At 48.9% G+C, this 15,481-nt stretch overlaps 1 protein-coding gene across 1 annotated transcript in view; it reads left to right on the top strand.

Moving 5' to 3' along the window:
* TNS3 (tensin 3) overlaps positions 1-15,481 on the top strand; it is a 245,918-nt gene that overhangs the window by 41,738 nt on the left and 188,699 nt on the right. The window contains exon 3 of the mRNA XM_008063105.2: positions 6,240-6,278. The gene's annotated coding sequence lies outside the window, so the exon portion shown is untranslated. The remainder of the gene's footprint in view (positions 1-6,239; positions 6,279-15,481) is intronic.

The raw sequence follows: 15,481 nt of genomic DNA, 5'->3' as shown, positions 1-15,481 counted from the left end.
AGAGAACCAACCTGTCAACAGTTAGGATACAGGGCAACTTTCATCTTCTCACTTGATCTCCTCCATTTATAATGATAATGCAGTAACAGCAATGAACACTTTATCTTTTCTCCATCTTATACAATAGACAGATAAAAACATCTTGCTGTGCTGTTGGTCAGTAGCATACAGTGAGCAGGGAAAACTGTAACATAATAGAAGTGCCCCTTCATGGAAACTTCGGCCTCCTTCCAGCCAGGCAGCTACTCCATATAGAGATTCAGGAAGCATCCCGACCTCCTGTTATCTATCTCATAAGGTCCAGGTAACCAGTGAATTCTTGGTGTCCATAACCGTTTCTCCCTGGCCTTGTTCAGGGCCTGAGAGGCTGGTTACCTTGGAGTGTTCTGTTTTCAGAAAAAGAAGTGCCTCATGTTGAAGTTTCTTCATAAGTAATTACTTTTGTCAAGATAAGCCAAAAGTCAACTTCATTTTCAATTTTGTACAACTTATCTTCAAATTCAAATTATTATGATTAAAGTAACTTTATGTGATGCTAAAACTTATGCATGCTGTTGTCCCTTTCTGCTTGGCTTAACCTAGCAAGTGACTCTCTTGCTCTTCTGCAAGACTGAGGCAGGTCGGCAGCTGGCCCTTTTTTCTCCACTCATTGGCACTTATTTGGCCTGAGTGATGGCTGATGGATTTGTATTTGGTGCATGTGTGCATTTATGGAATGTATTTTAATTACTGCGGTTTGATACTGTTGAGCTGATCCACCCTCCAGAATCTGCTGTGAACAAGGTTTGCCCATACCCACTTGATGCCAAAGTGGGGAGAGTTCACCTGTGTGCAGAATTACCTGGAGAGCAAACAGGAAAAAAGGACAGAAGGAGAGGCTGAGCATGCTGGCCCCTCTCAGAGCAGCTATGCACGTGAAGACATGCTAGATACTTGAGGGCACTCGGTTCAGTTCTCACCTCAGACAACTGTGAGCTGCTAGGAAGCTCTTTACGTGCGCTAATGTGGTTAGACTTCTTGCTGATTCAGGAAAGATTGAACTCCGGTTTACCTTTTTCTGTCTAATATGAAATGCATCAGTTATACCCACATATTTTTAGAGAACCTGGTGGGAAAGTGTCACTTTCTATATGGATTTGTCCACAGTAAGATTTAATAAGCGACAACAACCACAAAAGCTGGGTTCGTAGCTTTATTGTATTAATCAAAAGGAAAACAATGTCTGTCAAGCACATGGAGAACTGAATTGTCCTTCCTGTCTCCTGTGACTTTGATCTCCAGAAGTAAGCAGAAAGGGGCTGGATGGGGTTGGGGAGTTGATCTGCCCGTGGAGAAAGATGTGCATCTGGGGTCCTGGGTGTCCGTGGCAGGCAGCACCGGGGTGACAGAGTTGAGGCTAGACCTCCCGTGGGTGGAGACACTTTCCAAGGCAGAATACGCTTGCTGGTCAAAGCACTGTCATTCACCTTGGGCAGTGGAGCTGCAGGGCTGAGCTTTTGTTATGTGGGCATGCACTCACACACACACTCTCACAGAGAGATGCGCTCGTGGACACATTCTCACACACAGATATACACTCACAGAGACACTCAGTCACACTCTCACATTAAGACATACACGTACATAGGAACACACAGACATGCAATTTCAGACATGGACACTCTTACACGTACCTGGAAACACAGATACTCAGGCACACACACACGTTCACAAACTCACAGTTTCAGACACGCGTTCATACGTTCTTATGAGACACACACACACACACACACACACACACACACACACCCACATGCACACAATCCACCACCACTCCTTCTCGGGCAAATTCATAGCATTCTCAAACTTATACACACACTGTTACACAAAAAGAACACATTTGCGGATATCCACAATCATACATGCTTCACGCACTCCCCCACTCTCACACTCACACAGGCATCCACATACTCACATTCCCAAGGACACAGTGGCCAGCCCTCGCCCCTCTCTGCCACCATCCTGTTGACCTGCTGGCTTGGAGACAAGGTTACCGATACTGGCGTAGCCAGGCGCCCGCGTAGCCAGGTGCAGCCTTGTTTGTTTGTGGTCGTCCTTGGTAACGGCAGATTAGGCCCCAAATAGAGCCAAGAGAAGGCCATAAAGTGGCTCTCGGGCAAGCTTCTCAGAGGGGCCCTCGTGTCTGTCACAGGAAGAATGGGTCTTGGGGGACTGGGGCTGCCACAGTGCATGGCCTTCAGCCCTCGGCCCTCTGTCCAGTTTTCCGTAGCTGCTAGCAGGAGCTGCTCTGCTTCTAGCCACTTATGCTATTGTTACCTCTTGTCACCCTGACTCTTGCGATAGCCCCTTGTGAGAGGGGAGCACAGCTCCTGTCAAAAGAGGAGCGTGGAGCTGGGGATCCAGCTGGCATCGTCTCTCTGTGAAAGTCTGTGCAGTGGCCTGACCTCTCTAAGACTCGCCTGTCATCCACAGAACGATGCTCGTTGGCTTTCAGGGTCACGCTGAGGCCTGAAGAGCGGAAGCCATACAGAGCACTTGGCCCTGTTGTTAATAGTCATCCAACGGACTTGAGTCTGCACATTGGGTAAACTGTGGGCCTCCTGTGGGTAGGCCTTGACACAGGGAGCATTGTTCTGTCTTCATGCCTTCCTCCCACTCCCCTGAGACTCACTCCACACTGTTTTACAGAGCTGGCAAAGCTTGGCTGGGACGGGGGCTGCCGCCCAGACCCCTGGCCATGCCACTTCTCACATCCCCACCAGACTGGCCGTGCACTTATGGGGCCAGACACAGCTTAGAGGCTGTGGTCTCAGGAAACCCCGCAGCACTGGGAACTTCCCCTCGTCCTGCAGCATTGGGGGGCCGCCTGCTCCATTTTCAGCTCCATCAGTATGTCGAGACTGGCATGTTAAGACCTAAATGCAAAACTCCTTCCTGCCAGGAACGTCAGGCCAACCTGGAGATGACTCTGGCCCACAGTGTTTCCCTCTGTCTAATGAAAAGAGCCAAAGAACTGACAGGGCTTTGAGGCCTTTGATCAGAGTTGGAGTTGGAGGAGGGAGAGAGTAAGCAGGTGAGACCTCGCTCCCTTACCTGGCTTCATCCCAGGAGATGCCGCACGCCCTGCAGGGGAAGCCAGAGAGGCAGCTGGAGCAGCAGCGGAGAGCTCCAGAACTGTGTGTGCTCCAGAACTGTGTGCGCTCCAGGGGACGCAACCCTATTCAGAGAAGCATGAGCTTCTGCCTTTCTGCTCAGGTTGAAGAACTGCCGGTGACACCTGAGTGTCCAGCAATGCGGCTGATGGCATGACTGCCCAGTCCATATGCTCCTTAGTGCTGAGCTGGCTGGTGACATAAGTACACGTGAGCTCCTGGACCAGGCAGCTGCTTGTCCAGCTTCAGGCCTCATGGTTCCGTCTACCTCAAGCCCCGTGGTTCTGTCCATCTGTGGTCCACCTGTGGTCAGCTGCCTGCCTTGGCATAAGGGAGGTCAGACACAATGGAGATCTGCCCTGGTAGTTCCTGTCCTGGAACATGGTTTTAGCCACATTGAAGGAACTAGGGTTTGATGTGTTCAGTTGATCCTGGTTTTTACTAAATTAGATGTGTGCAGTTCTTTGCAGAAATTAACTTTCTCTTGATCAACAAGTGACTCTTTGCTTCCAAAGTGTCCTGTTCTCTGGGCTTGTGCTCCATATGCACTTCCATTTGCAAATTCTCATTTAAAGTCTTTTCTCAGACATTTATTATCTGCATTTTATAATAGTACACATGAGAACAGGCAGTAGGAGGCTGTGACTGGTTCTCTCAGTTCGCTAAGATGCAGGTGGGGAGGTACAGAGTGTTTATGTTACATGTACCGTAAGCTCCATGGGGGTGGCGACCAGTCTGTTTTGTTTACAGTGAGTTTACAGTTTTTGAACAGTGAGTCCTGGCAGGAAAAGGCACTCAGTAAAAATATGTTGAACAAGTGATGGAATTGGACTAGATTGGACATGCCCACTTCAGAACACTTTGGCGATGTCCGTTCTAGATGGACCGAGGTGGGTAGGACTCACCTCTCCTTTTCTGGAGGACACCCTGCGGCCCAGCAGGTGTTACTGTACCCTATCTAGAACACACAGAGTACACCTGGCTTCTTGACTGAATCCCTTAGTGGCAGCCGCTTTTAAAACTCAAGTCTCTGATAATGCATAGAGCTTTTCGTTTTCTCAGCAAACACAGGCTTCCAGACAATTAAAAAAATAACAATAACTGAACACACTCCTATGCCTCATATAAATATCTTGTATTCCTTGATACACTTGATAAACCAGTATTGATACAGTATTATTAATCAAAGTCCATAGTTTACATGAGGATACACTCTGGGTGTTGCACATTCTGTGGGTTTGGACAAAGGTATAGTGACATGTATCTACCATGATAGCATCATGCAGGATTGCTTCACTGTCCCCAAATCCTCTGGGCTCTGCCCGTGCATCCCTCCCCCACAATCCCTGGCTATCACTGACCTTTTTACTATTCGTTTTTCTAGGTTTGCCTTTTGCAGAATGTGGTAGAGTTGGAATCATACAATATGTAGTCTCAGATTAGCTTCTTGTACTTAGTGTGTACTTAAGCTCCCTCCATGTCTTTTCATGCCTTGATAGTACATTTCTTTTTATTGCTGTATAATATTCCATTGCATGGAATATAGATAGTGACTTTTTAAAGTCAGGAGCTCTGGTTTTCTGCACATTTCTTTAACTCCATTCCCAAAGCCATGTGTTTGTTTGTTTGCTTTCCATTTGTTTACTTATTCCCTCGTCCATTCATGAAACCTGAATGTATACATGCGGAGCTGAAGACACACAAGTGAAGACAGTGTTCCTGCTGGCTGATGGCTGAGTGGATGCAGAGGGGCACCCAGTCGTGGGGGGACAGGAACCACGAGAGAGGACCCCGCCCCAGCACGAATATGAGTCAGAATCCTGGCGGAGTAATGATATGTCCCAGACGAATGAATGACCATGTGTCACATACTCCTTGAGGAACTTACTGCGTAAGATAAGCAGAGGGCTATAAATAGCTCCCTGGCAAGCACCAAGGTCATGCTGCCGCCCACTCCAAACCACAAGGACAGTTAGTCAGATCTTTGAGATTTCTCCTTCCGTTGCACATTTTCAGAAAGCTCCTTGAGAGTGCAGGTGCTGGGGTTCTGGAGGAGGCAGAGCCGGGAGTAAGCTTAGGAGTGAGGCAGGCTGTGGGAAGGTGAATCCTATCTGTGGGCACCAGGCTCCGGGTCAGCCCCTAGGGCAGCATGAAGCAAGTCTGATCTTCTCAGCCCTTCCCCGGGGAGAGCCCTGTGACTGTGTGACTGAAACCCTGCTCTGTGCTGGCCACTCTCCGAGCTCCTCACACAGTCTCTTAATCCTCACAATTACCCTTCGAGAAAGGCACTGTTACTGCCTTCAGTTTTCAGATGTGGAACCTGAGGCCCAGAGAGATTAAAGCCAAGGTCCTGTGGCTGACAGGTGGTGGAGCAGAGATCCTACTGAAGGCAGATGCCGAAGGTGGGGTCTTTTCCTCAAAATGGTCACTTGCTCTCCTGACTGGATTTTAACTATCTTAACACTTAGGCTTGTGTGTGTCTTTCTTGACGAGCTCTCTGTTCCTCAGAGGACTATTCTAGAGTCAGAGGGAACTCTTTGCTGTCTCTACTGCTGAATGGAATAACCACACTGCCATTGCCACATTCAGACTGTTTTCAGTTTCACTTGTGAAGATAGTTCTAGCAAAGGCAACTCATGTTGTAGCGATTGCAAGTCCTGGGGGAGAGGGGGAGGAGTGGGGACAGCTTGGAGACCACCAGGCAGGGTCCTTCACCCACTTCTGTGGGCCCTGCTGCCCACACTCCCTAGGGAAGAGGAGTGTGGCCTGACTCAGACGTTACTGTCATGGGAGTCCACCAGTTCTTCAAAACGGAAGGTGAAATTCTGTGTCTGTGAGTGATTTGCATTTTTCTTGAGGGGGAGGCTCCATAGTTTTCATGAAATTCTCAAAAAGGATTGGGACTTTCCGAAAGTTAACAAAAACTTGGACTCTGTTAACTCTAGGTTTTGTCAGTCTTGAAATGCTACAGCTCTGAGGCCAGGAAAGAGGTTAGAGGTAGTTTTAGCCCATGGAATCCTGGCTTGACTCTTATGTGAAGTTTTTTTCTGGAGAAGCCTTTTGCTGACCTGTTTCTCTCTTTTGAAGGTGGTGATTCCCTGCTGTGTCCAAGTCCAGCTAGAGCAGGTAAGGCTTTTGCATTTCTTTGGGACCTTTGTTCCATCCCATAGGACCCTCTTTCTTGAAGCTCTGCCCACTTTGGGGATTATGTCAGCTGCTTCTGGGATCCACGGCCTCCCCCTTGACCTCAGCTTTCATTCACTGGGCTTTCTAAAGGTACCTTTGATCACCCTGCGCTGGCCATGCATGTGGTTTCTTAAAAGGAGAACTACCTTTCGAATCCGTGATGATGGTCTTCAGGGGTTAATTTCCCTGAGTCCGAGTTTCCTTTAGCTGTAAAGGGACGACCCCACATGTCCATTGTCTTGGTGATTAAGACGTGGACAGTGACGGTGCTTGAGTCACAGGTGGCTGTGGACAATTTGGTGTAGTGACTTGCGGACATCAGTCTCTGACAAATGCCATGATTTTGTTTCTTATCAGGTTGAGGTTAAACACATGATAGCACTTTCTCCTTGGCTTGTTATTAGGTGCATTTAAATTGCCGCTTACTTTTTCAAATGAAGCTTCCCAGAATGTGGTGGCACCTCCTGGTGTTTTCTTTGCCTCCGCACTTTGGCGATGAGATAAATCCTTGTTTCTAATGACTTCCTAGCAGCTGGCAGGACATCTGTAGGGCTCGCCTCTTCTCTCATTGCCAGTCGGAAGCGACTCCCAGCAGACATGAAGCAGCCTTTTGCTGCTGGGGAAGTGTTCGCAGGTCCTGCCTCACCTGATAGGGAGGGAAACAGGTGTGCCGACCAGCTCCCCCTGGGCATCTATCAGGTGTGTTCCCCATACTTCCCATGCTGGACAGGGCTTCATGCCCTTGGCTCTCCCTGACTTTTGCTGTGCACAGAATCCAGAGTGTTCTGAAAGTTTTGCCAGTCTTTCTGTCTTCCGTCTCTGTGGGCTAAGAGCCCAGTGGCTTCCAGACGTGGTGCTGGCTCTACCTTGTGGTTTAGTAGAACATTCTCCCAGGGGCTCGGCTGAGCAGCGGCCCGTGCGGCATCTTCCCTGTTCTGATGAAGCCAAGTTCAGATTCTGGCTCTATCCCTGACTGACTAGGCTCCATGCTTGCCCCTGCCCACCCTGAGCCTTCATTTCCTCCTTTGCCCAGTAGGGATGGGTGTGCTTCCTAACCTAGCTGGGAACAAAATGAAAGAAAGGGGACATGCGCGAATCAGACACATCACAGATGCCCTGTTGACGGACCGGGTGCCTTTATTATGCTTCTTTTAGTGTACACGGTGTGCAGAGACATATGGTGTGGTCTCTCTGCTTCTGGGAGAGCAAAATGTGCATTTGAGGTCATGAGAAGGTTAAAAAAATCTCTCTCAAAAGTCTAAGATATCTACAAGCCATGAAAAACGTGTTGTAACTTGAAGAGTTGAGGCCATCGGCGGCGGGCTGTCCTTGTTGGCCTCAGCAGTGCCCCTGGGCCATCTACTCTCCCCCCACTTCCACTCTTTCTGTGAAACTCACAGCCTTAAGTTTTGAAGATGCATCTTTGTACTTGGTTTTGACAGGCCGCAGTTCGTTTCCGTGACTGATTTCCTTGTGTCTAACCCAGGCCCTGGGAAGTAGGGGAAGAGACCCAGGTGGCCCCTGAGCTGTGTGTCTCTCCTAAGGCCCTGATGAAGTGTATGCCTCAGCCTCAGATGCAGTTCTCTGTCTTCTCAGAGGCTCCCTTGTCACTGGTTTTGTCATTGCGCCCCAGACATCAGTCGTACCGGAATGCCGTGTCTATGTGCTAAGGCTAATGGGGTTGGCTGTGGAACTGTCAGCAGCCTGCAGGCCAGAGCCCTGAGGGCCTGGTGTGGCTGCCGGCACGTTGTCACTGTGCTCCCTGGTGTCTGGGGTCCTGGAAGGAGTCTTGAGTGTCCTGGGGCACAGCCTCCCATGGCATTAGGACACCCCTGCTGGCTGTTTCCTTTCCACAGGTGAGGCCACTGAGAGCAGGCTCTTCTTCAGCCCATCCTGGCTCCTGCACACTTGCCTTGCTGCTCTATGTGTGTACTGTGCATATAGTTGTTATATGTACATGAATGAGCACATACATGTTATATAATCGGTAACGCACATACACATATATGTAATTGCTATGTGTGCGTGAGTGTATATGAGTATTATGTATGTAGTTTTATGTTTATGTGAGTGTATGTGTGTATTATGTAATTATGTATATGAATGCATGTGTGTATTATATATAATTATATGTATATGAATGGGTATATGTGTATGTTATGTGTATAATTATTATATGTTTATTAATGCATATGCATGTATTATTTATATGATTGCTATGTGTATGTTAATGTTTATATGTGGATTAGGTGTATAATTATTATATATGAACGTATGTATGTGTGTATTAAGTATGTAATTGTTATAAGTGTGTGAATAGACGTGTATGTAATGTAATTATTTATGTATATGAATGTGTATATGTGTGAATAATGTAATTGCCGTACGTGTATGTGTGTGTGGATTATGTATGCAATTGCTATTTATCTGAGTGTGTCTGTGTGTGGGTTGTGTAGTTGTCATATGTATGTGCATGTGTATATATGTGTGTGTCTATCATGTATGTGAATCTTATGTGTGTATGTTCGTGTGTGTATGTGTTTTGCTGAGATGACCATGAAGAGTTCACTCTGTACTAAGCTCTCTGTTATCTTTTGCAAGTTGCTTCCCCCAAGTGTGGTCCTGGGGTGAGCAGCCTCATTATTGGCTGGGAACCTGATAGAAATGCGTATTCTCAGGCCCCTGTCCAGATCTCCTGAATCAGGAGCTTTGAGGCCGGAACTCAGCAATCTGTGCTTTAACAAACTCTCCAGAAAGGGTGATCAGTGCAAATGTGAGAATTGTGGCTGTGCACTGGAGCCAGAGCAGGGATGGCATGTGGGCGTGCTGTCAGGTGGGGGCCTGGGTGTGCCTGTCTTCCGTGGCTGCCCTCTCTGCATGGAATGTGGGGTCATGGAGAGGGCCGGGGACGCCGAGAGACTCAGTTTCCACACAGCTTTTTCCTGGGTGGACCTTTCTCCCTGTGACAGGGCAGTGCTGTCTTCCTCCTGGCTGTGGAGGAGTAAATGGAAGGATGGAATTGACAGCCCTGCCCAGCCTGTGCCCCTCCTACCTCACTGCCCTGGGCAGCACAGTGTAAACGGACCTTCCTCTGTCCTGTGGAGCTTGGGTGGAGTTTCCACCTGCATAGGGTCACTTCTCAGGGCAGAAAGCCTTGGGATCTATTTTTTTCCTTTCCTGGCTCTGCATGGGCTGGCACTTTTCTAGCACTGTGGGTCCCAGTATTTTTGATGGGCATGACGGTGCCTTCAGATAATACGGATGTTCCCAGATGTCACCTTGGGAATGACTGAGCCCTTGTGGGTTCTGGCCAGGTCACCTGAGAGCCGTTTTTGTTTTTTCTTTGTTACTATTTGCCGAGTACCTATGCTGTGTCAGATGTTCTGCCCATGAGGTCATCTGCTGGGGCTCAAAAAAGTGAAAAGACTTGCCAGGTCACTAAGACACTGCTTGCCTGTGGCTTTGCTTGACCGTGGCCATATACTTTCCACACTTTCAGAGGTGAGAAACATTTGTTGGTACTGTTTCTCATTTTTTGATGGGCCACATTTTAAAATCAAGAATTAAGTTGTGCAGAGCAAAGAAAATCTCACACTCTGCTAGTGGTTATTTAGTGCCACTGTGTTCTAGACTAGGACTTGGTGTCTCTGGGCTGCGATGCCCTGCTAACCCTTAGAACATTTGTGAGATGGAGATGATGGGAAGGGGGAACTCAGCACCTCCCCAAGGCGCATTGCTCATGAAGGAGCATGGGAAGTGGAGACGGGCGTCAGGCCTGGTTGAACTTGAAACTTAAACTTGAAACTTATATGAGAAATCACGGGGGGTGTGGACTAAGCATCGGGGCACTTGAAACATGTCTGCACTCAGAACTGCTATGACACTTGAAACATGGCCACACTGTGCCTGGTCACAGTGCAGCCTACAGAGGCCCCTGCAGAGGGTCTCTCTGGCTCTCTTCCTCTCCCATTTCAACCTCCTGTCTTTGCGGGGGTCATGGTGACTCTGTTGTCCTTGGACTCCGTGTCTCCTCAGCTTTCCAGGTGTGGAAGCACGTGTACGCTCCACCTGAGGCTGGGATTGGTGGTCAGCTCTGAGGCCAGCCCCGCTGTTCTCTGGGGTGTCAGTGTCCCACATGCACCACCGCGAACCCAGCTGTGCTTCGGCTCCCTCCTGTGCTGGTGTCCCCTCCTCCACCAGGTGACCACCTGGGCCTCTGCTCTGCCCACCTCTGTTCTGTGGTTGTAACTTGAGAGCCAAGAGCCTTTCAGAGATTCTAGAATAGCTTCATCCCAGAACATTATAATGCTGTGAGGAGCCAGGTCTGCCCAAATTCCTGGCAAAAGCATAATTCACTGGTCCAGGGCAGAGAGAAGGCAGAGATGGGCTGTGCACTGGCCAGCAGCCCATGATCCACTGTAAGACAGCAGTCACTGGGGATGTTACACTCAGGAGGGGAGACTGTCTGCCAGGACAGGGTGCTTTGTGACCACTGGGGGCATCGAAGACGAGATGAGGGAAGAAACCTTTTTCATGGATATCATGCATGGAGCCTGTGACCGTTGACCTGTGATGCTCATTTTTTTCTGTGACATTTCTGGGAGCAGAATCTTGTGTTTATTGCAACAACTTGCAAAAGTGGGCTGGGAGAGTAGATTTATTCTAAGGAAGTTAATTAAATCTAAGGATGGGCTGAAATAATGTGTTAAAGATAGCATGCAGTGGGGTCAATTTGAACTAATGACACACGTGCACAGGGCCTGAGTTTTCTGGAAACCGGTGCCAAAAGGATACCACCCTGATTGGCATGTGTCTTGTCTGAAAGGAGGGAAAACACAGGCATCAGCAGAGAAAAGATGTTTTATGGCAGGGGTCTCCACCCCTGGACCATGGACTGGTAACTGGGCCACACAGTGGGAGGTGAGTGGTGTGTGAGCGAGTGAAACTTCATCTGTATTTATAGCCGCTTCCTGTTGCTTGAATTACCGCTGACCTGAGGTGGTGATGCTAGTGCTAGGGAACGGCTGCAAATAACAGATGAGCATCAGCAGTGAGGTTTGCCTGCACATCCCTCCCACTCCCCACTCAATTCCATGGAAAAATTGTCTTCCATGAAACCAGCCCCTAATGCCAGAAAGGTCAGGAACTGCTGTTATATGAGAAGTCACGGGGGGTGTGGACTAAGCATCGGGGCATGTCCTGAACTACAGGTGAGTAACAAACACGCCACCTGTTCACCAGTGGAGAGGATGTTGATTGTAAGAGGGATGTCAGACACCAGCTTTTGCAGAGTAGCTTCATCTGAGCTTCTGGTTTTATGTGACTGGGGCCCTGGATATGGCTTTTAGAACTACAAAGGGACAACTGGAGGCCTTATTGTCTGCTTATATTGCCCTGTGTCGCTTATATCGCCCTGTGTCACCTCTATGGGTTGTGGTCTGCTGGGACAGAAACAGGCTGTGTGGCTGTTGTTCTAGGTACCTGTAGTCCTTAGTGATGGGTGTGGTGGGGGGTTCTTCAAAATGGTGTCACAACTTGTGATCCAGCTGTTCTGATCTGCGTGCCTGTGTGCACATGTGTGCTTATGTGCATACACAGGCACAGAGTGTCATTGCAGTTCTGAGTACAGACTAGGGTCATGTTAGATCCCGTCCAGGATGTGACACCAGAGAGCCATGTGACCTTGAACTGAGTCCTTTTGCTTTCCTGGGCTCTACTTTTTTTCCTCCTCTGTAGAACACCACCACCTTCTACTCAGGGTCCCTGTAAGGATAGAAGGACATATTTACATTCTCAGCGCCGCTTCTGGGACACAGAAGATGCATGACAAGTGGAGGAAAAGCCAGATTCCTTGCTCTGTGAGTCTACAATGGCAGTAATGTTTGTGCCTTCTCTGGTGCCTGTAGCCCTTGCTGTTTCTTGTTTGTTGTTGATCTTGTTATCTTGCCATGGGATGGGGGAGAACCAGTCTGATGAGTTTGAAAGCACGTCCTCTGCTCCCTTAGGGTGACGACACCCACCCGTGACAGACACTTACAATTCATGGATTCCCCTACTTCCTCATCTGGAGGTCATGGTCAGAACAGGGGTGGAAAGGGGCGGTGGGGGGTGTATGCCAGTTGTGGGATTTTTTTTTTATCACTCTGCAGTCCAACAGTGGTCTAAATGGTGGCCTGCCAGCTTTTAATTGAAGTTCAAGGGCAGAGTGTTCTTTGTTTTTTTTCTATCCTATTTTTACCTTCAAACACTGTCCAAGGGACTAATTTGTATCAGTGTACCAAGAACTCTGATGCCCTCAGGTGCAGGTGTGCTTTGCTGGGAAACTGTGAGTCTATGTACGTGACCCAACCCCCGACAGCTTTTGTCCAGGGACTACCCCCTGCCAGCCAGCCCCGAGAAAGTGCTGCCTGTTTACAGAGGGGCATCAGTCCTTGAAGAAGGCTGACATCCCTGCCTTGTGGTGGCTGCCTCTGGTGTGGGACACTTTCGGGACAGCAGCTGATTTGGCTGAACAGGTGCAGAGTTCTCGCTGGCTGCTGGTGCTCATGATTGTTTCTGTGTGGCCATTGTGGTTTATGACAAACCACAGTGTGGCTCAACCTGTCATCCTGGCACTTTGGGAGGCCGAGGAGAGTGGATTGCCTGAGCTTGCGGGCTCAAGACCAGCCCAGGCAACCTGGCAAGACCTCGTCTCTACAATTAATAAAAAAAAATTAGCCGGTGCAATAGCGCACGCCTGTAGTTCAGGCTACTTGGAAGGCTGAAGCAGAAGGATCACCAGAGCCCAGCAGGTCGACGCTGGGGTGGCTGTGAGTGTGCCACTGCACTCCAGCCACGGTAACAGAGTGAGACTCCAACTCAGAAAAAACCCCCCAAAAAAACCAGTTTGAGTCATGATGACTTTACTACTTGTCTTTGTTTAATACAAGTGAAGACAGTGGGCTGTCTGTTTCTGTCAAAGGTGACATCAGGAGTCACGTTACACAATGTGAGGCTGGTGTCTTAAACTGCGTTCTACTAAATAAACCTTTTTATTGGTGTGCATGCACAGTGGACCTGTGTTTATGTTGCGGTGTGTGGTGTGTCGTGGGTTGTGTTGTGATTTGGGAACTTATTCAATACGGTTTGCTTAAACTCACAAAGCCACGCAGAGGATTGATTCTGAGCAGCCAGACTAACGCCAGGACAGACAGTGGCTGTTCAGGAAATGTGGGCAGGATCACATGCTGTCATCTATGGGTCTCCTACCACCAGTAGGTGATTAGAAGCTTCAGATACATGAAAATAAATCACTTTAACCTCTCATGTTTTTTTTTTTTTTGAGTTGGAGTCTCACTCTGTCACCCAGGCTGGAGGACAGTGGCATGCTCCCGGCCACTGTAGCCTCGACCTGCTGGACTCGGGTGATCCTTCCACCTCAACCTTCCAAGTAGCCAGAACTACAGGTGCACACTACCATGCCCGGCTAATTTTTTATTTATTATAGAGACGAGGTCTCGCCAAGTTACCCAGGTAGGTCTCAAAACTGCAGGTTCAGGCAGTCCACTTGCCTCGGCCTCCCAAAGTGCTAGGATTACAGGCTGAGCCATCAAGCCCGGCCTAACCTCTCGTTTTGCTGAAAATTTAGCAGCAGCAAATTTCAACCAAAGCACCTGTGTTTTCCATCTTTCAAATACTGGGTTGGGGGCTTTGGGAAAAAGTACAGAGCATCCGGAAATCTGGGATGGTTGATCTGGTGACCTTGAGCTTGAGCTCAGGGATACACGGGACTCTTCTGCCGACCCCAGCCCACAGTGGTCTCTTTGTATGATTGTTGTCACAGAAGATGTCATGGAGGTTTTTATCTCACGGTCCACATATTCAGGTATTTGATTGGACACCGGATATTTCTTGCTCGTACATTGTTTCCATCTCTGTAGTAAACTTCAGAAACACAGAGACATAGATCTACATTCCTCAGCAGAGTCTTAGCTGAGAATCACCTATTTGTATGCGTGCGTGCAGTGTCTGGACCCATATCTGCCCGTGTTAGATTCTGTATGTCTCACCAGGGATCTTCATATGGATGTATGCAACCAGAGTCCTGTGAAGTTGAGTTGTATCAGGTCAACAGAGATGTGCACATGTCCTTGCTCCTTAATCTCTCTGATCTCCAGGAAGCAGAAAAGGCTCAAGAATCTCATCGGGTCAATGTCCAGGCATTCCATTTGGTAAGCATAGCAAAAGCTGCCTGAGACCAAGAAGTAAAAACATAAACTGATGCTGTGTTCCCCACATTTCACCCCGCTACCCAGTTATCTCAGAGTAGTGTTTAGTTAACGGGCACACCCAGTGTTTGGGTGTCAGGGTGGCACCGTGGAGGATCCCTGTTGGAAGGGGACACGTGGGGAGGATGGAGCTGTGATGACAGAGGCAGAGATTGGAGCAATGCGCCTGTAAGCCAAGGAGCGCCAAGGACTATGGCAGTCACGAGAAAGTGTAAGAGGCAAGGAAGTGTCCTGCCCTGAAACTCAGAGGGAGCACGGCCCTGCAGACACCTTGATTTCAGACTTCTAGCCCCAGATGTGTGTGAGCCACTCAGTTTGTGGTTCTGTGTTACAGCAGCCTTAGGAGATCGATACGATGGGGTCTTTCCCTTCACCTCTCGTATTGCTTAGATGTTCCCCAGGCATTTCTGAAACTCCTTTTTGGCCCATAGAGTGAAGAGGAAGCTGCCCCAATCTCCTCTGGGTTGTGAAATGGGCCTTCAGAGGAGCCAGTACGGGAGTGAGAGGGGCTTCTGGGCACGGCTCTCGGAGGCCTCTTCTATAAACTGGCACAGATCGCTCAGATGGAACAGATTTGGAGAATGTGCAGAGACACAGCAGAAGACGTTTGTGGAAGTTGTTTAGCAGAGGATCCTCTGGTTATGAATCATCATTCGGATTGGGCAGGATTCTGAAGTCTTCATTGCCCCAGGGCTCCCCTGGAAAAGGCCTGCAGCTCCTTCCTTGCCTGGGATCCCTGGACTGGCAGGCATCGCTTTGTCACTAAGTCAGTGAGCCCCAAGCTGGAGGGGAAGACCTCCTCCTATTCCTTCCAGAGCAACACCATGAGAGCAGGGCCCTGAAAGGCTGCCAGTCAAAGCCCAGACCAGTTCTCAG

Source organism: Carlito syrichta, unplaced genomic scaffold (genome assembly GCF_000164805.1).
Source record: "Carlito syrichta isolate Samal-C Ts95f unplaced genomic scaffold, Tarsius_syrichta-2.0.1 Scaffold306591, whole genome shotgun sequence".
In the NCBI taxonomy this organism is placed as follows: domain Eukaryota; kingdom Metazoa; phylum Chordata; class Mammalia; order Primates; family Tarsiidae; genus Carlito; species Carlito syrichta.
The sequence above is the reverse complement of the archived record's forward strand: the minus strand, read 5'-3'. Positions and strand labels throughout refer to the sequence as shown.